The 21003-nt window shown below is 41.0% G+C and overlaps 1 protein-coding gene across 4 annotated transcripts in view; it reads right to left on the bottom strand.

The window, feature by feature from the left end:
• Positions 1-21003, bottom strand: part of LOC148036571 (uncharacterized) — an 84886-nt gene that overhangs the window by 50173 nt on the left and 13710 nt on the right. The gene's annotated exons all lie outside the window — the stretch shown is intronic.

Here is a 21003-nt window from a genome sequence, read left to right as displayed (position 1 = left end):
CAGAGGAAACTCCTTACCTTGAGACCAACATCACTTGCTATAATCACACAAAAATGATAACAGATTTGAGATAAACACACAACAAAGAGAAAGTTGTTGTGTATGGAGTTCGTGTGTGTGACCAGCAGGCTGATGGAAGTCCATGGGTGGGGGGAGGGAGAGAGAACTCTTGCACCTAGACATGGAGCTTGCATGTGTGACCAGCAGGCCACGGTGGATGAGCCTGGTTTGGTTTTGGCCTTTTTTTTTCTGCCCAGGAGGGAGAGAGAGAACTCTTGCACCTAGACATGGAGCTTGCATGTGTGACCAGCAGGCCACGGTGGATGAGCCTGGTTTGGTTTTGAGCTTGTTTTTTCCGCCCAGGGGGGCGCCCACTTAGATAAATAGGAAGATAGATTGATAATAATAAGCGAGATGCAAGTACAAGTGATAGGACATGAACATGTAAGCTAAGCATGTAGCAAATCCTTTGACACTTATTTAATGCTGAGTTCTATAAAAGGTGTTCACACCTAGACACGCACTTTTACACATGATAATGTGTTCATACACAAGAATAAACAAAGCTAACAAACCCCTCTTTGGGTCATGGGTGACTAAACTCATGACATGAAACATATAGAAAAAGAAAATGGAAAGGTCTTACCTTGAAGAGGCAATGTCAAATCCCATACCATGAATTTGGAAAAGAGATATATAAATCAAAGAGATGCAACATGAGGATGGCCATGACATGGTCTACCAAGAAGCTCAAGGACACAAAGAAGGACATGGTTTAGAGGTGTGTGTGAATGACTCAAAGGCTGATTAAAAGCATACGTGCCTCACCGATGTGAGGAACGGTTCCACATGAACAACAATTAGACATGGATTAGTCCATCCTAAGAGATAGGACAATCCTAAGTCAAGGGCAAAAGGTGCGCTATTCATCGAAAGGGAATCAAGCAAAGAGGTTAAGCTGAACTCCCCTTCGTCTCTCGCTCTCTTTGAACCAAGTGTGGTAATAGTCCACTCTCAACCTTCATTGATTACAAAGCAATCCTTCTTGGTTGGGTGCTAGAATGCCAATACAAACTGATAGGTCATAGATTCCTCAAGTCAATCCTAGTGGATCAAGGCTGAATGTTCTACTATGGGACAAACTCAAAAGTCACAAGACCAGCTAAGTTTGTAAATCCTAAGGGGTTTGGACGGCACTACTCAAGAAAGGTGTCCGAGTAACTACCAAACATCCTCTCTCTTGGCTCAGCTAGGGGTATGTCACACTATGTATCAAGCCCAACAAGCAATTTGAGGTAAATATGATTCTTTGCCTTTAGATGATGTGTATTCGACTAAAGATGTTGCAAGTTTGTTAGAGCCTCCAACTAGGATGGGCACCTCTATTAAAGAAAGAAACACCTAGTATGTTCCATTCTTTCAGCCTAATCCATCTACTCCAGTGCAAGGCACACATTTCTACTTTTGTTCCTCCTTCTTCTTTTGCTCCTACTTTACTACAAGATTCTGGAATTGTGAGACTGCACAACAAAAGAAGAACATGGACAAAGAAGAGAGAAGAGAAGAGAAAAACTTCAAAGAAAGAAGGAAAATAAAGTGACAAATCTACATTGAATCTGAATGGAAGCTGAATATAAAGAGTAGCCAATCCTTGCACCTAGCCCAAGGCGTAAGTGAGGGCACCAGATCAAACACCAGCATCGGAGACAAAGGAGAGGTTGAAGTCGGAGTGTGTTGTCCAAAATCTGCACAAGAACACCTGTGAATAATGGCAACAGCCAAGTGACATGCTCTGAATAGCAAAAAATCCTGACAACTGGCCCACATGGTCAAACTGAGGCCAAAAATTCTAGCCAACTGCATTTTGATGAATAAAATAATGCAGTCACCACAAGAAATGCAGATCACAATAAAATAATGTTGATCACCCAATGTCAAGTGTAAACAGGTCCTCCAGTCACTGAAAAAGAAATGCATGAGGCTGAAACCTAACCTCTGACAATGTGAACACATCCAAAACTCACTGAAAAAGAAATACACAAGAAAAAAATGAGCTGAAACAATCAGAGGTCCTATGTTGTCAGATTCTGATGGAGTTCATGACCAAGAGATGCCTAACTCAAAAAGTATAGGCTAACACCCCCTCTCAGACCTCGGAGAGTGTCTAAAGACCCAAAGACCTCATGTGATGGAGCATAGAAGCCTAAGACAAAGGCTTCGTAAAGAGGTCCATTGCATTGTCCCCCATGGAAATCACAGGAAAGACTGTTTACCAGGATGTTTCATCTATATGCGTAGGAAAGACTGTTTACCAGGATGTTTCATCTATATGCGTATAGGATATTATTTACTCGGATTTTATGAGGTTACATGTTCAATGAATGAAAGTCATAAGAAAGTCCGCCTACATGACAACTTTAATAACCGAATATGTGATATTATTTGTCCTATATGAAGAGAGAAGACACTACAAAGATATGATACGGAGGTATTGACAAATGTCCCACATGCCCAAAAGACAAGAAGTCTCACTTAAGTAAAACCTTGAGATTATGTTCGAGATTTGAAGTGCCCAACTTGAGAGAACTTGGGGGCCACATGCATGAGTCAAAGGGCCACTTTACATAAGTTTCTTAATATGCTTTTGATGCTTTTGAGAGAAGGGGCTGATCCTGGACAAAAAGGGAGAAAAAACACACTGAATATTGGCACCATTAGGGGCTGCCACAACTCCAAGGAGGAGGAGAGTGAAAAGAGTTAACAATGCTTTTGTGTTTAGAAGGCAAGGAAGGCAAGAAACTCAAGCTTTTGGGTGGGTAAAGCAAGGCAAGAACATGTATATAAGGAGCATAGGTGTATGAGGGAGGCCTGGCCTGTTTTGAACTGAATATATGCAGAGAATCACTACTGAATACTCTCCAGAAAGCTTGTTTGAAGAAGAATCATGGACTGTTTTGATGTCTACATGTATGTATGCTGTCATAAAGGTTTGTGCAAGGTATTGAAGGGATATTGTGGGCCGAATTCACTCCAAAACAGGGCTGATTGAAGGTATTGGGGCTGTTCTACTTCAGGACTGTTCTAGGGTTAGATCTTTGTACATAGAAGCATTGTTTTAACCAGGATGAAAACCGGTATGCATAGACAATGTACATGTCCACTTTCTGAATTTTGAAAGCCTTTATTTCTTTGAATCAAGAACCTCGAACTACTGATATATACCTACACCTCGCTTCTCTTTTCCCTAAAGATACTTCCCCTTCTACTAGACTTCATGTTCACGGACTCTATGTCTCCTGGCTATATGCACTTTGTCTTACGACAATGGTAGGCTGCTTCATATTGCTCCATGTGATAGCTTTGAATCCAAGGGAAAAAGAAAAGCCCATAGTGGAACATCGAGAGTCAACGTCCCCTACCCAATCCAAGTCACTCCATCCAACGAGAGTGGCGCCTTCTCCATACATAATCCTACAGGATCTCGTCCCTTGCAGTGCAACACACCCAAGGTGGTTCTCCAATGAGCCTACGTAGAAATCTTCATGAAAGAAGACAATAATACAGCCACAAAAGAAAATGTCTAGCCAAGTGCAAATAACCCAAATCACAGAGCCAAAAAGGCACCTATACTGAGTGGCATTTGGTAGGGGATCTCTAGTTGTAACCAACTTGGACTATGGGTCCATGGGGCAAAAAATAGGCTAACCCTTAGCTATGTCAACCTCCGAGAGAAGCTACCTACCTATGCTAGGAGATAAAACAACAGATAAAAATGCCATGTGTCAATTGATAGATCTCAAGACCGAGAAAGAGGTGAAGGATATCAAGGTCTATCATGTCAAACTCTTATCACAAAATCTAACAAGTCCAATTCACCTACTATGAGTCACTCGATGTAATAATCACGTCATCTACATACAAAATAACTAAAACACATTTGTTGCCCTTGACCTTATAGTAAAGGTTGGGGTCATGGTATGATCGATGTAAAGTGAACCAATCAATCCACTATTTCAAAGCCCTAGGAACTTGCTTCTGATAAAATATTGAGAATGCAAGCTATGGAGGATCATTAATGAGCAAATAACCAATCATAATGAGGAAAAAGCATTGACAAAGAAGAACAACTAATATTATCCAAGCATAATGCAAGTACAACTGATTGATAATAACTGATGGAATGAATGTGGGGATCAGTGCCTTTTATAGGCTTACAGTAGGTGGTATTGGTAGGTGAAGATAGATGGAAAGTGACCATGGTATTTACCAACTGTGGTTTTAATAAACCATGCATACATGACCTAGTCTAAGGCTTTATTTGTAGTCTGTTTCTTTGCTTTGTTTGTTCCAAACAAAGAGGCTTTGGTGGATGTGATTGCACATTTCTCAACACCCCTCCTCAATCACAACCGAAAAAGACACTGAGTATACAAAGGCTGTCGTGAGTAGACCTCACTACGTGTGTAGAGGCTATAGTGTGCAGAGATTACATGAGTATAGGAGCTTATGGTGGGAACATTAGGCAAGTCCACATTTTTAACCTTTTGAAAAAGTCTATCAGAAAATGAGCTACAAAAGAGAGACTGGTGAGTCCTATCCTTTTGTTCTTGGGATTCTTCTCCTTCTTCTTCAATGTTGTCTTCATCTTCCTTGACTGTAGCAAGATATGCTCATTAAGACATTTTCTTAGCATAGCAAAATTTCTCAATATGCCCAGTTTTCTTACAAAAATCACAGACTACGCTCTTCTTCCCTTTCACATGGAGGAGTTGTTGGTCTCCTCTTGGGATGCTTGTTTCTCCCTTGTTCTTGATCTTCTTTTCCTCTTCCAGGAGAGTGGCTTTGATGTCCACAAGTTTCGTCTTTGGCATGTTGATTAATGTGGTAGACACGTTATCAAACTCAAGTGGAAGGCTCTTGAGAAGCACTTCAATGCAAATGTCTTCATCCATCTTCAAGTTGATTCCAGCAAGTTGTGTCAACAAGCTTTCCATATAATTCAAATGAGTTGCAAGTGAGGTATTACTTTGCATGTCGAGCCTAAAAAATTCAATTAGTAAGCCATATTTGGAGGATTTTGAATGAGCTCCAAACAGGGTTTCTAATCAATCCCATGTCGCATAAGAGGTTTCACAATCATCAACATGATGAATATAGCTGTCATCAAGTTCGAGCTTGATAATAGCTTGAGCCTTATCATCATTTTTATCCCATACGACTGAAATTGCAGCTTCCCTTGGTTTCTTTTCTTGACCACTTGTGATTGACCACAAGCCTTTCTTCATTAGGATCAGTTTGATCCTAGTTTGCCATGTATGGAATCCAGCACCATTGAATCAGGTTTTAAGTTAGTGAGTCATCAAGCCACTAATTGAGTCATTCCAATTTGAATTTCTGGCTCCCTTTACTTTTCCATGAATCTCTCACCTACCTTCATAGCTACCCACCTTCAGTGGAGGACTTGAGTCTCCCTCTCCACGCCGTTTCAGCTCGTGGTTTCTTCTAGGCAAATACTCCCTGGCTCAGGGTGCTCCTGCCCATCACATCAAACCCTGACATTGGTGGTTCTACTGTCCAGCATTGGGTGGAATCTCAGTCACAGGCCAGTTTGCGCCCTCTGTCATTCGTATCATTCGGTCCACCTACATATATCACGATGCTGATGAGTATCATAGGGTTTTGATAGCATCTCTCTTAAGCTTCATTTCTATAAAGAAAGTTTTGAAAATGATCAACTATTCAATTCACAGAAGCTGAAAAACCAACCTGCCCCCAGAAACCCTAATACAGACTACATAGCCTTCAACCTCAAAGCTCTGATACCATGATAAAATATTGAGAATGCATGCTATGGAGGATCACTAATGAGGCAAAAACATTGACAAAGAAAAACAACTAATATTATCCAAGCATAATGCAAGTACAACTGATTGATAATGACTGATGGAATGAATGTGGGGATGAGTACACCTTTTATAGGATTGCAATAGGTGGTATTGGTAAGTGAAGATAGGTGGAAAGTGACCATGGTATTCACCAACTGTGGTTTTAATAAACCATGTATACATGACCTAGTCTAAGGCTTTATTTGTAGTCTGTTTCTTTGCCTTGTTTGTTCTAAAGAAAGAGACTTTGGTGGACGTGATTGCACATTTCTCAACAGCTTCAAGCCATAGAAAGCCTTCTACAACCTGTAGACATGATCCTCCTTCCCTTGCACACAAAATCCAAGAGGCTGATCAACATACATCTCCTCCTCAAGAATACTATTCAAGAACACAAAACTTAACATCCATATAGAAAACCAGCCATCGATGATGGGCTGCAAGAGCTAAGATAGCCCGAATAGTAGACACGTGGATTATCCGTGAAAACATCTTTGAATAGTTTAAGCCTACCCTCTAAGCAAAACCTTTGGCAATAAGCCAAGTTTTGTGCTTGTCCAAGTTGTCATAGGCCACATATTTGGTCTTATAAAACCATTTCACACCAATCACCTTCCACTTCCCTAGATGCAAAACTAACTACCAAGTCACTCAATAGAATCGAGCTCCTCTTGCATAGAAGCACACTGAACATCCTATGCAAGAGCCTCATCAAGAGTGATAGGCTCATGATCCTATAAAATCCGTGGCATAAGAGCATAATTCACATAGTGAACTACCTTGATTTGCATGTATCTTGGCAAATCTACATGGGCCCACTGGTGTCTCAAGAAAGTGAGTCGCTCTCGAATCTATCTTGCATAAGATGTCGATACACCGTGGAACAATGACAAGCTCATGCTACTGCGATGGAGACCCAGAGGCCTCCGAAACCTGTAATGCATTTGTTCGCGATAAGGATGACTCCTCACTAAATAAAGGTACAGCCCCTTGATCAAAAGGAGAGAAATCCCCCTCTAGCAGCTCAATACCCCACGGAAAAAACTAAGGGGATGGGTTAGGAGTGGAAACACTCGATGAAGAGCATGGTAGCAAAAGATTCATTCTAACTTGATTGGCCTAGGCTTTCAAAACCCCCCAATTGAGAGCATCCTTTATATTAGACAAGAGGGAAATGATCTCCTCATTCTAATCTTGTATGTTGATCATACGCTTTTGGCTACGGATGATGAACAAAAAAATTACAATGTTTAAGGCTGATTTATAACAAACATTTGCTGTAGCAGATCTTGGACACTTACACTACTATCTTGATATCTAGTTTGAAATTGTTGAGAAGGGTATTATTTTGAGGTAGTCCAAGAATATTGGAAAATTACTACAACGTTTTCAATTTGAGAACTACAAACCTATCTCTACTCCGATTGAGTAAGACTTTTGTTTTTCTCTTAAAGATGCAAGTGATTCTTTGGACACTTCTCTTTATTGGTAAGTAGTTGCATGTTTGATACATTTGTGCAATACATGGCCAGACATTCAGTATATTGTATCCCGATTGAGCAAATTTATATATAGTCCAAGCTCACAACATTGGCAAGCAGTTAAGTATATCTTCCAATACTTCAGAGGCACACAGACTTTGGGGACGTTTTACCCTTGCAACACCTATCACATGATGACATGTATCTTTGAAACCTCACTTAACATGTGGATTAATTTTTAATCACATTGCTAAAAGCAAATGATGCACATGTGAGGTGTAACTGGGTTAGAGTAAATTTACAAGCTCGAGACCCGAGGAAATCACAAGATGCCCAAGGCAAAGTTGCTATAAGTTATCCTGCATAGGTACTTGGTGGTATATGGTGCCAATTGTTGGCCTAGGTTATTCATCTGACCATAAGTGTCTGTTGGTGACTCTAGAGAAGTGGCGTTTAATGATACTAACATCAACCTAATGGTCAAAGATAACACAGAGACACTCGGGAATGGCCTAGGCAATTTAATTATTGGCCAATCAAACTTTGGGACACCGAAATGATTACTAAATTACTTTTCAGTATTTAAAGACTGAAAATTAACATTTAATTATGGATAATGCTGGAAAAACCATTTGGGAATGCTGCCACTTGTCAAAAATGCCCACGCAAGACTAAAAAATATCTTTAGAGGCTTGAGACAAGCATTTTAGTGCATGCCTGCAAAAGAGAGAGAGAGAGAAGATGTTGATGGTCTGATTTACAGCCACATTGAAGGACCTTCTGAGGCAACCAAGGGCACAAAAAGACCAATCAACAATAGGAGACAACATCTACATGCTATTGAGACAAGGAAGCAATAATAAATGACTGATTTTCTTCAATTCTTCGCGAAGAAAGTCTGAATTTTTTCTCTCCTCAGCATTCTCTCTCATCTTCCAACCCTTCAACCTTGCTCCAAAAATTAAAACATTGAGATCACCAGAGGCTAAGAAATTTCAAATTTCCTGCTGTAAAACCTAACCTGCAAAGGCAAGAAGAAGAAAATGTCTTCTATACCTTCTAGATAATAAGAAGCACCAAAGATAATGCTAAACCCTTTATTTGAAGCTCCCAAAGATGCTAATGAAACAAAACAATTAATACTTACGAGGCAAGGATTGCAAATGCAAGGCCATCATAGAAGTGCTAATCCAATGGATTTTGGACAGTGAGGCATGCATGCTATGATGGGGTAGCCAGAATATTTTGGTGGAAGTATGATTTTTTATGCTATGGTTGGACCAGGACCACATACAGGAATGTATGCATAAATCCCTATGGTATGCAGCAACCAATGCATGGTATGCAAGGCCCAATGTATTTGGGTATGGCTGGAAATGCCACTTTTAATCAGATGATGGATCGCATCTTCAAACCACATAGAGGATTTGTGGACAGTTTCTTTTATGGCATGATTGTCTATTCAAAGAACGAGACAGAGCATAGAAGACACTTGAACATTGTGTTCAATGAACTGCATGAGCATAGGCTGGTTATCAATGACAAGAAAAGTAAATTCTTCTTGCAAAAAATCCACTTTTTGGGGCTATTGTATCAACTCTATTGGTATTCGCATGGACCTTGCAAAGATAGAGGCAATAGAATATATGTAGATGAGTATGAGTTTCACCCAAACACTGGAACTATACTTTTGCATCAGCTTACGATCAACTTAGCATGAATTTTTTTGAGACAAAAATTTTGACCAGTTTCAGCTCAGTTTTTTATCAGCTTGAGAACCGTTTATGATCACTTTGGGATCAGTTTTGCACCAGCTTTTGCATTGATTGCTAGTCAATTTGCAATGAGTTTGTGATCAATTTGGGGTCACACTTACAGCAATTTGTGATCTGTTTTCAGATCAGCAAGTGATCAGTTTATGATTAGATTATGCTCAATTTTCAATGGTTTACATGCGGTTCCATGGACAACAACATATGTTATGACGCCATTGCTCAGTTTTTGAACTGATTGCTGGTCAGTTTGCGATGAGTAAGTGATCAGTTTTGGGTCACATTTGCAGCAATTTGTGATCATTTTTGAATCAGCAAGTGATTAGTTTATGATCAGATTATGCTCAGTTTTCAATGGTTTACATGTGGTTCCATGAACAACAGCATATATTATGACGCCATTGATGTTTTAGCCATGGTTTATGCTATGGTTTGGTTTTGACACATGAGTTGAGCTCATGAGAAATAGACATGTCATATCATAATCTGGTATGTTTTTGAGATTCTTCGTGAGTCTTATGTTATGTTATGATCGGTTGGTAATTTTCAGCATGTATTGGGCATATGGAAGGATTGAGCAATAGTGCACAATGTTATATTAACTATGATGCCTTGTGAAAATTCCAATCCACTATTTTACTTTTGATGCACCTAGCAATGCAATCCAAGACGATTGCAAGGATTTTAAGGGAGATGGCTAAAGTAAATGTTGCATATGTGAGGTGTAATTGGGATTAGAGTAAATTTGCAAGCATCGACCCAAGGAAATCACGGGATGTCGAAGGCAAAAGTTGCTTTAAGTTATGTTGCACAGGTACTTGGTGGTATCTGGTGTCAATTCTTGCCTTAGGTCGTTCATTTGGTCGTAAGTGTCAATTGGCGACAATAGAGAAGTAATGTTTAATAGTACCTAACGCCCATCTAATTGTCAAAGATGGCACAAAGACACTCGAGAATGGAAGTTGCCTAGCCAATTTAATTATTGGCCAGCCACTTTTTTTTTTGGCACCGAAATAATCATTAGATTAATTTTTCAGAACTTAAAGACGGAAAATTAATATTTGATTATGGATAGTTCTGGAAAAACCATTTGGGAAGGCTACCACTTGGTAAAAAAACTCGTGCAAGACTGAAAAACGTCTTTAAAAGCTGGAGAGGCATTTTAGTGCATTCAACCTAGAAGAGAGAGGAGATGTTGCTAGTCTGATTTGCAGCCATTGGAGAACCTTCTGAGACAGCCAAGGGTAGAAGAAGACCAATCAACAGTAGGAGGCAGCATCTATAGGCTGTTGAGACAAGGCAGCAATAGTAAATGACTTATTTTCTTCAGTTCTTCGCGAAGAAAGTTTGAATTTTCTCTCTTCTCAGCATTCTCTCTCGTCTCCCAATCTTTCTACAGCCTTGCCCCAAAGATCACAACATTGAGATCACCCAAGACTAAGAAATTCCAGATTTCTCTGCTATAAACCCCAACTTGCAGCAATAACTAGGGTTTAGCAACAACCTAGGGAAGCATGCCAAAAATCGAAAGCTCCAACTCTTGGGTTTAATAGGGGTGAAGCTGTATTCAATCAAATTCAAGTGAAGGAACCAGCAAATCAATGAATTTGGAGCACTTTTCATCTCCATCAAAGTGGATGAAGACCATTTGACCACCCGAATAAAGGGGCAAATCAAATTGAAGACTTGCTAGTCATTTTGGACATCAAGGGGAGTTAGAATACCAAAAGTGATTGGGAAAATCCCATTGCACATCAACTTCTTCTTCAATTAAGTTAAAGAAAAACCGAAAGAGTTCTCAGTTTTGGAGCCAATAGGGTGTCCATTATCAAGATTGTAAGTTAATTTGAATTTCTTATTTTTTAAATAAATGTTGCTACTATAACTAAATTGTAATCAAAAAATTACCACCAATCCATGGAAGGAAGACCAGTTTCAACACCTTTGTTTTCTTGCATGCTTTTACAAATAATGACTAGGGTACGGGGGCCAATAGAGTAGCGGCCCCCCAAAAGCAACACGCACTCACCTCCAATAGATGGACAGTTTTTCCCAAGCTTCTCAGCAATGGATTGGACAAAAATTTGAACGCCTGCTTGTGATTGGTTGTAAGGAGCACAGATTTTTGTCCTCCTTCTGGCTCGGCACCGTCACTCCTTTTTATTACAAGCAACAACAGAAATCGAGAAGATCAAGCAGAGAGATTTTCCAACAGGGCAAAAGTTTGGCGGCACTCTATTGGCCCCTCTACCCTATGCACGATATTTTAACACGAGTGTTCACTAGTGATAATATTTCTTACTTGGCAATGCTTGCGTTAGCAGATTACTCAACTCATGAGTGAGTCTATATTTATTTATTTATTTATTTATTTATATTTGTGGATTGGGCACAATCGATTATTTTAGGCAATTTTTTGTGTCTATTTTTAGGGTTTTTGGAAAATTTTTGCTAGCCGACTTTATTATTAGGCTATCCTAATGCTACTGACCTTATGCATTACTAAGCATTATTTTTACCTATTTATTTTGGGCTCCATAGTGTTGAAAACTAAAGCAACTATGGAAGATAGAGAAACAAGAGAAGGAGAGTAGATAGTGAAGTAGACTGTGTGAGCTACAACAATAGAGTATACTTGCTGAATTAAAAGTGATAGAATGAAAGTACAACCTTAGGTCTAAGGTAGACTAAACCCCTAACCCAACTGAAGTTAGCTAACTCTAGAACTAACTCTAAATGTAGTGACACAACTTATTAACTTAGTTGTATTCACACTACAAACTAATTGATTAAACCATTGGGCATTACCCATAGGATTGGCAAATTCTAACACCCTTCCTACAGTGCCAATGTGATGGAAGTATAGAAAGAGCAATTGCCAAAGGGTAGCAAGTTCAAGGGCTTTCAAAAAGCCTCAAACTTCTCATGAGGAAGTGCTTTGGTAAAAATGTCAACAAGATTCTCGTATGTAGGAACATACATCAAACTAACCGCTCTTGCATAGCATCTCTCTCTGATATAATCGTAATGTACCTCAATATGTCCTGAGCGAGCATGAAACACAAAATTCCGTGGCACAACAATAGCACTTTGACTATCAGAAAGAATAGGTGTAAGACCCTCCAAAGAAATCTATAGATCAACCAACAACCTTCACAACCATACACATTTTACTGTTGCTGTGAAGATTGCTGTTGAGCTAAAACATGCTTTATAGCTGATTAGCATTTTTAAACAGCCCCAAAACACACTTAATTAATGAAAAACACAATTTTGGTACGCAATTCAAGAGAGTATCAATGGTCCCCCAAAACCCCAGTTTTTGGAACACCCTTCAACATCTATAAATAGGCATGCTACCCACCATTCAATCTAATCCCTTCAATGTAGGTTCTCACTCCTCTGCTGCATTTGATCCATCTACCATTGCCAGTCCACAAACTATCTCCTTCTTCATGTGTTTGACTCATCATCAACCAAGTGACAGGTGGCAGCCCTCCTTCGTCATCAAGCATCATCCTTGCAGTATGCATTTAGCCTTTCCACCACTAAGCGGTAGCTAGCAACATCATCTCCCTATTGGTGACCATCTTCTCCCTACCGGCAACCATTCTACAACTGTGTTTATAACTTCCAACTGCCGCCCTCTACTCTAGGCATCTTCCCTATTGTCAACTCAATCATCTAACCCTTCGATGATCAACGTTCGGTATTTTCCTCGACTTCCACACTCTAACTAGTAGTCACAGCACTTGGGATTCGTCTTTGGTGGATGTCACTCTCTGACATTGCCTTGCTCTGCCCTTGGGAATTCTGTACACCCTTACATTCATTTATGCCATTCATTCACTTCAAAGTTTCTTCTCTCTATGTTTGTCTCTGTGTTTGAGTTTCGAGTTTTTGCGTTTTGCATTTTACATTTTGCATTTAGGGTTTGAGTTTTACATTTTATGTTTAGGATTTGAGTTTTATTTATCTCTGTCTAAGTCTTTCTATTTCAATCTTGGTCACACATATCGTGTTTCCTTAGAGCAAGCCCTAGCATATCTTCACAGCTGCCCTATACTTAGCCTCACAAGACAAGGTGGACATTGTAGGTTGTTTCTTACTTAGCCACCAAATGCATAAGTGGGGCCAAAAAAGAAACAGTGTCCGCTAGTAGACTACCTATTGTTTGAATTACCAGCCCAATCTAAATCGTTGTAAGCTTGTAAGTGCAAGTCTCCCCTGAAACCAGCCTTCCTTCTTGGAATGGGTGGTGATAACTTGATTTAAGAGTTAATTACAGCAATAAATAAATGCACATAAAATGAAATACACACTTTACCACAACATTCTTGGACAGTAGACACCCTATTGGCCCCAAAATTGGTGCCCCTTGCGGTATTTCTTTAGCTTTCATTCAATTGGAAGGAGTACAACTCAAGATTCTTCAATCTCCTCTTGCTAACCAATTGCTCTTGCTGTCATAAATGACCAGCAAGCCTTTTGGGTCATTTGTCCCTTGATTCACCCAAGACTTCTTCTCCAATTTGACCATTGGCTTGCCAAATCCTACCCCAAATCAATTTGGGATGGGCTGGCTCCTGAAATCCCTTGATAATCTTCAATTATCAGCTGCTGATTTCAGTCCCTTGAGCCTTCAATCTCTGGCACGGATCCCAAGGTGGCTACTAAACCCTAATTTCTGCTGTAAATTAGGGTTTACTGTAGAAATTACATATCAGCCCACCAAAAATGGCTGAGATCTTCGAATGGCTGAGAATTGCTGAGAATGGCTGAACATAGGCTGAAGGAGATGAGAGAATGATGTAGAGAGAGAAAATTCTGAGATTGGTCGCAAAGAACTGATCAAAATCAGCTGCTGCCCTGCTGTACCAGCCCCAAACGGATGCACCAACAACAATAGGAGCATCAGAGACTGTGATCTTCAGGAGAAAGTGCATCAGCTACAATTGCCAGCTTCCCAAGGTCAAGAATATGCAATCTCCATCACCGAAATGGTCTCCAATGGCTGGGAAATGGCCCCAAAAGCTGGCAGCAACAGTCCAACACCTCTTCCCAACAGCTCCAAAATGAAAAAAACGAGATTTCCCTCTCCCTTCAGCCCTATTTAGCCTTTCCCCCACTTGCATGGGAAAGTTTTGCCAAGTGGCAGCTTTCTTAATCCATTTTCAACAATGTCCAGCCATTTAATTAATTTTTTCAGCCCTTAATCCATGCCCAAAAAATTGACCTTGCCCATCCAAAAATTAATTGGCTAAGCCATTTGCAACTCAAAGTGATCCCATGCATTAATTGACCCTTGGACAAGCATCAATCCATTAATTAATGCCTAGTCCCTAGTGTCACCACTGACATTTAATGGCTAATTAATGGTCCTAGGGGCAAACTAACACCAAAATTCACCTAGAATCTAACAAGTGTAACTTGTTACAACTTTTGCCTTTGACACCCATCTTTTTCACAAGGTCCTTCGACCTTCAACTGTGAAAAAGTAGCTTGCACCTCACATGTGCAACACGTGCATCTTTTAATTGCACATTTGATTAATCCTTTAATCAAATGTCAATTAAACATAAGCAAAGCATCAAATTTTCATGTCCTCGTGACAAACCACCCCCTTGAAATCCTTGCAATCGTCCTCGATTCCACTGTAATGTGTCAAAGTAAACAATACTGCATTGGAATTTCCACAAGGCATCATAGTCAACACAACATTGGCCACTGCTGGCTAACTATCTCATATGCCCACCATTTGCTGAAAATTTCCAGCCAGCATAAACATAGCATAAAGCTCAACAATAGTCCAAAACTGTTGCCAGAAACTCATCGGATGCATCCGAAACTCTTGTTTCTCAACAGTGCTGACTACACAACCATAGTAAAGCATAAACCGAGCCGAAACCATGGCTGATTTGTCAATGGCATTCAGTATACATGCTGCTGTCCATAGAACCAGCTGAATACCACTGAAACTAATGATCATACACTGAAAACTAGCACTCCGTAATCAGTCTCTCATGATCATAACTTGATGCAAATGTACAGTTTCAGAGCTGCAGTGAAAACCATACCCATCTGCATACATACCACAATGACTAGTACACTGAATAGTGACCTCATGGTAGACATACTGTCAACACAGTACCTTGGATGCATGCCGAATACATCCGAGATCCACTATAAACGAGAGCAATCCATTCCTGGAGGAATGGAAGTGATACCTACCCCTTGAGTATCAAGTGGTACTCTGAACCCTTGCCCTGCTGAACCTAAAAGAGCCCAATCCAAAGTCGGCTCTAACTGAAAGGCATTAAGGTAAAGCTCCAACAACTGAGAATGGTCTGCCAAGTCATCCTCTTCCATCCATTTGGCATCCATTGGTAAACAATTGTGAAACTTCACCCAATAGCTTATGGAAGCTTTACCTTTGACCTTTTCTCTTTATGTGCCAAAATCTGCTCACATACCAATATCTTATTCAACTCCTCTACATTGGACTGAATTTCAGCAGATACATCCTTAGGCACATCACCATAAAAAGGCCTCAACAAGCTTACATGAAAGGCATAGTGTATCTGCTATTGTAGAGGCAATTTTAGCCGATATACCACATCACTGATCCTCTCTAACACCTGGAAAGGTCCATAGTTCCTCATTCTGAACTGCAGATACATTCTCGTTTTCCCTTTCATTTTTTTCAGCCTTGACTTTTCAAAACGCAACAATAATAATCACCCTTTAAGAAATACAACACACATCCATGGTGATCAGCTGCTCCCTTTTACGTTCCTTAAGTTCTCTGAAACGCATACTTTATCCTTACATAAGCTGTAATAAACTGTGGCATCTTTTGCCTACCATGCTTCACTTGCTAACATACAATGCATGTCCGATCTTTCATCACATGCAACCCAGTGTGATATTCCATACATCACTGATTCTCTCATATGCTATCATCGTTATCAACTTGTTGTTGATTAGGACAATTCCTAGCAATGTGTTACTTCTGCTCACATATGTAACATTTATTAGCAGCCCTCAATTCCCTACGCTGTGCCACACTTTTCGAAGGTCTTTGCTGCTGTTTTTGCCTCTTTTCAGCCTGATTTTCAAATCTGCCATTTTTCTCAGCCTTCTTTTCCTTGACATTTGACTCATCATGGTCTTGAAAGCCGGCATCCTTTCTAGGCAGCAATGTATCAGCTGTAGTAGCAGTTTCTATAAGCTGAGACATGCTTGAAACGGTGGATTTAATGCAAAAATCCCTAATTCCTTCAGGCAAACCACATACATACTTCTCCACCTGCTCATGAAGGGGAACTGACCGATAAGAAGTGATGGGCAGCGATGCATCCCAAAACTTATTATTGTATTGCTCTAAATTCTTGCATTCCTTTGCATCAAGCTTGTTCCAAGTTGTCATGATGTCCACCTCAAAGGTACTAGTCAACCAATTCGATGCAAACATTCGCCTAAATTGTACCCATGTTAACCGTACTCTACCTTGCATCAAGAGCGTGGACCACCACTGCAATGCATTTCCCTTCAAGAAAGTGGCTGACTTTCGAATCTTAGAGGATTCGATGAAGTTTCCCTGAAACCAGCCTTCCTTCTTGGAATGGGTGGTGATAACCTAATTTAAGAGTTAATTACAGCAATAAATAAATGCACATAAAATGAAATACACAATTTACCATAACATTCTTGGACAATAGACACCCTGTCGGCCCCAAAATTGGCGCCTCTTGCAGTATTTCTTTAGCTTTCATTCGATTGAAAGGAGTACAACTCCAGATTCTTCAATCTCCTCCTGCTAACCAATTGCTCTTGCTGTCATAAATGACCAGCAAGCCTCCCTCAGAGTTTGATAGATCTCATGACCAAGAAAGAAATGAAGGCCCATATCCGTCATCTCAAACTTCTCATGAAGTGCTGCCTTCGTCTACTCGACCATCTGACTATGGCCACCTATCACAATCAAGTCATCCGCATAAAGGACAAACAACACACAACCGCTACCTTAGGTGTGAACATAAAGCTGGGGATCAGCTTTGAAACACCGATACCCCAATTTCTCTTGGAGAAACAAGTCAATCTTCTCATTCCAAGCACAAGGAGCCTGCTTAAGGTCATTGAGAGCCTTCCTCAACCTGCACACCTTACCATCAAAAGAACCGAAGCCTGGAGACTACTCAACATAGATCTCCTCCTTCAACTCCCCATTCAAGAAGGCAAATTTCACATCCAATTGATAGACCAACCATCTCTTATGACTAGCCAAGGCAATAACTGCACGAATAGTAGCCATCCAAGTTGTAGGGGCAAAAGTAACATGGGAATCAATGCCTAGGAGCTATGCAAAACCTTTAGCAACAAGATGGGCCTTGTGCTTGTCCAACATTGTTAGCAAAGTATGTCAACTCGTGTGAGTCTAAGCATGTATTGTGGGCTGGGCACATTCTGTAGATATTTCAGGCATTTTTATTGTGTAGCATTTTATGCTTTATAGCATTTATTGCTGGCCGACCTGACATATTTTATGGCATTATTCATGCCTATATATTCTGGGCTACTCCTCCTCAGTTTGTCAGTTCACCAATTGGAGGTCCCACGAAGAGGAGGAGCTGGTGCCAATGCCCATGCAACCAATGACTCGCTGTTGTATGCGACTGTCGTGTCTGATATATGGATTCCATTTCCCGAGAATACATCTCACTTCTGACATGGTATCAAGTTTCAAGTTCTATGCTCCTGCTGTATTTTCTTTGTTGATTTTAGGACTGTTTTGACCAATCCTAATCAGGCGACTGATGCTTCAACCAAGTGGCATGTTTTACCTGTGTTTTTTGCTGACATCAGCATCTGTATAGCCTGTGTCAACCCCTCTATTGCCTACCTGTCACTTCCAGCCTGCGTTTTGGTGTTTTTGCATCTCCTCCTGGCTAGGCAACTGCATTTTCAGGCCGGTTTTGCTGTTTAAGGCAGTTTCTAACTGATTTTTTACTTTTTTGCAGCAGATTTCTTCTTGTTTTGGTCAGATTTTGGTAAATACTGCATGTGAACTCTCATTTTCCGCAATTTGTGCTTGTGGTTTGGCTATGTTCCCTCTCCAAATACCTTTTTTTCTCTACTTCTCTTCTAAATCCTATACAAATGGCCCCTCCGTGCACATCCACTAATGACAAGTTACATAGACCTAATTATCTCACATGGAGTGTGATGAAGGCTTGGTTTGTACAGAAGTGGTTACAGTACGTGGTTTGCGATGCTATAGACCATCCTCAGTGGCCTTCTGATGTTCCAGTTGGTTTTGATGAAGACAACCATGAGGAAGCGGTGCTTACATGGGATTCGAACGATGCTTGTGCTTACTCGGCCTTGCTTTGGTGTATTTCCAAAGAAGTCCTACCGGCGGTTATCTCCTGCATAGGACATCTTCTGTAGTATGGACGAAGTCACAACTGATGTACGCAACACCTTCCACCATGAGGACAGTTACTCTTTCTGGCCAGCTCCAGCAAATTTCATTCGAGGCCAAAGATACTATCCAATCTTTTCTACTTCATGTGACCCACATCCAAGACCAGCTTCAACAACTACAGTCTACCCTTCTAAAAGCTCATCTTATTGGACTCGTACTCTCCAAACTCTTTCAATGTTTGATCGAGTAGCGAATGCTTTGAGGATGCGGACATCATTGACTCCTGTCAGTTTTACACATATGACCTCGATGCTACTTGCACATGAGGCATCATTGCGATTACAAGGGAGGCTTTCATCAGGTTCTAGTGAGCTCTTGCAACTTCAAAAAGGGGTTTGAAGAAGAAAAAGTCAAAGACCCAGTGTTACCATTGTGGAAAAAAATGTCATTTACACAAGGATTGCAAAGAGTTAGCGACTTCCAAGAAGAAAAAGGAGCAGAAGACAAAGCGCGATGTAGACTCCTCCGACGAGTTATCATCTGCCTCAAAAAATTCTGACTTAGATCCTCCAACCAAGGTGAAGTTCAAGGCGCGAAATGGATCCTCTTCATCGGATCATGGGAAAGACTTGGTGGCCCCTTTCTCAGTTGCTTTCTAATGGTGGTGATGAAGTCATCCCTCAGGACTCTCCAGTGCCAGAGAGGGTGTGTGAGAGGGTGGTGAGATGGGGTAGCCGCACCTCATCTATATATCTATACAAATGCACAGGATCCACAGAGAGAGGAACTTCCCTGATACATTGATTCAAGTCTAGTAGGTTCAAATCCTAGAGCTAGGCTTGATTCATGATAGGCTGGTTATTTGACCGAGAGAGAGTAGCTTTCATCAAGAGCTCATGTGAGGGGACATTGTGGTGACCTGGCCAAAGAAGGGGGATCCATGGTCATTTATGCGATGTGGCATTGGTGACAAGATGGTTACGTGTGCTACATCAAAGTCAGTATTGACAAACATTGAGAGCTGCTATGATCTTCTCTATCTTCAAGAGCCGGTACGATCGACATCGACATCAGGTTTTCTCCGAGGCACCTTGGTGGTGGCTTAATCACCCACTGCCTAGGTACCCATGGTTCTACTTGGTGATTCTATGTTGTATGGACTATGATGAGTCATTTATCATTCTCATTGTATTGTATCACATCACCCATGATCTGAGAGAGGGTGTTAGCAGAGCATATCAACTCATGAGTGAGTCTGAGCATGCATTGTGAGCTGGGCATATTATGTAGATATTTTACGCATTTTTATTGTGTAGCCGCCCGTGTATTACTACACTGACAGTACCCGCCACTTCACACTGCAGGTGGCGAGCGCCCGTCACAATCACTTCTTCTTTATTCTTTTAGTGACAGTTTGAATAAAGGAAGGCCCGGCCACACATTGTGGTTGTTGGAGTTCCCACTTTTGAGTCTCTCTCTCTCTTGGCTCTTGCTCTCCATCCACCATAGCTCTCACCGCCAAGCTTCTTCCTCCTGGGTTCCACTTCCCTTTCAACTGGTATCAGAGCAAAGGCATTAGAGCTTGCCCGGCATTCTCTTCAACCTGGATTTGAAGAGCTTCAACCCGAGCTTCAATGGCAGCCATGGCACCTTCATTTGCAGGTATGTTTTGATCTCTCGCCTCCTCCCCGAGCTTCCGGACCTTCATCGCTTCTTCCCGGGCTGCATTGGAGCCCCTTGACATTGCCAAGTGCCCCGAGGACTGTTGAAAACCCCCCAGCCCCCAAGAACAGCCAACGCAAATTTCGGCGCATTTTTAGGGGGCTGGGCTGACCTACTCCTGGCATTTCCCTGCTCTTCCTCTGCTTCCCGGTACTCTTGGCAACCTTCCCGATCATTGTTCAGCTCCCCGGCATTAATCCTTGGCTCCCGATGATCGATTCGAGTGCTTCCCCCTTCAGCCATTGCTGTATACACAGTCCCAAGATTGTCAAAACAAGGCAGCACTTGACATTTACTATTTGATGCTTCTTGGCATTGCCCGTTTGATGCCTATTGATGCCCGGTGATGCCCGGATGTTATGGGATGCTATGTCTATGCTTTGGGACTAATTTGGAGCAGATTTGAGCACCGTTTGAGCTTCATTTATCAGTAAATTATTTGCTGTAATACAATGGACTGAAGCTCATTTACTTAGTGTATGCATTGGTTCATGGATACGAGGTGCTTACTGGAGGTTTGAATGATTATAACGATGTATTTAGAGGTTGTCAAATGCTTCTTCTTGGTTCCGGAATGCTTTTGAGCTTGGAATAGGCTCCGCCTTGGTCGTCATCACTAGCATTTCGCTTCAGTTGGCATACTTGAAACTGGTTTATGCCTATTGTCACTGCTTGACATTTAGGCTTCTTGCATTTATGCTTTGGTTAGATATGGA

This window comes from Lygodium microphyllum, chromosome 5 (assembly GCF_053477565.2).
Source record: "Lygodium microphyllum isolate KBCC chromosome 5, Lygodium_microphyllum_v1.1.10, whole genome shotgun sequence".
Lineage (NCBI taxonomy): Eukaryota > Viridiplantae > Streptophyta > Polypodiopsida > Schizaeales > Lygodiaceae > Lygodium > Lygodium microphyllum.
This window is presented reverse-complemented; position numbering and strand designations above follow the sequence as displayed.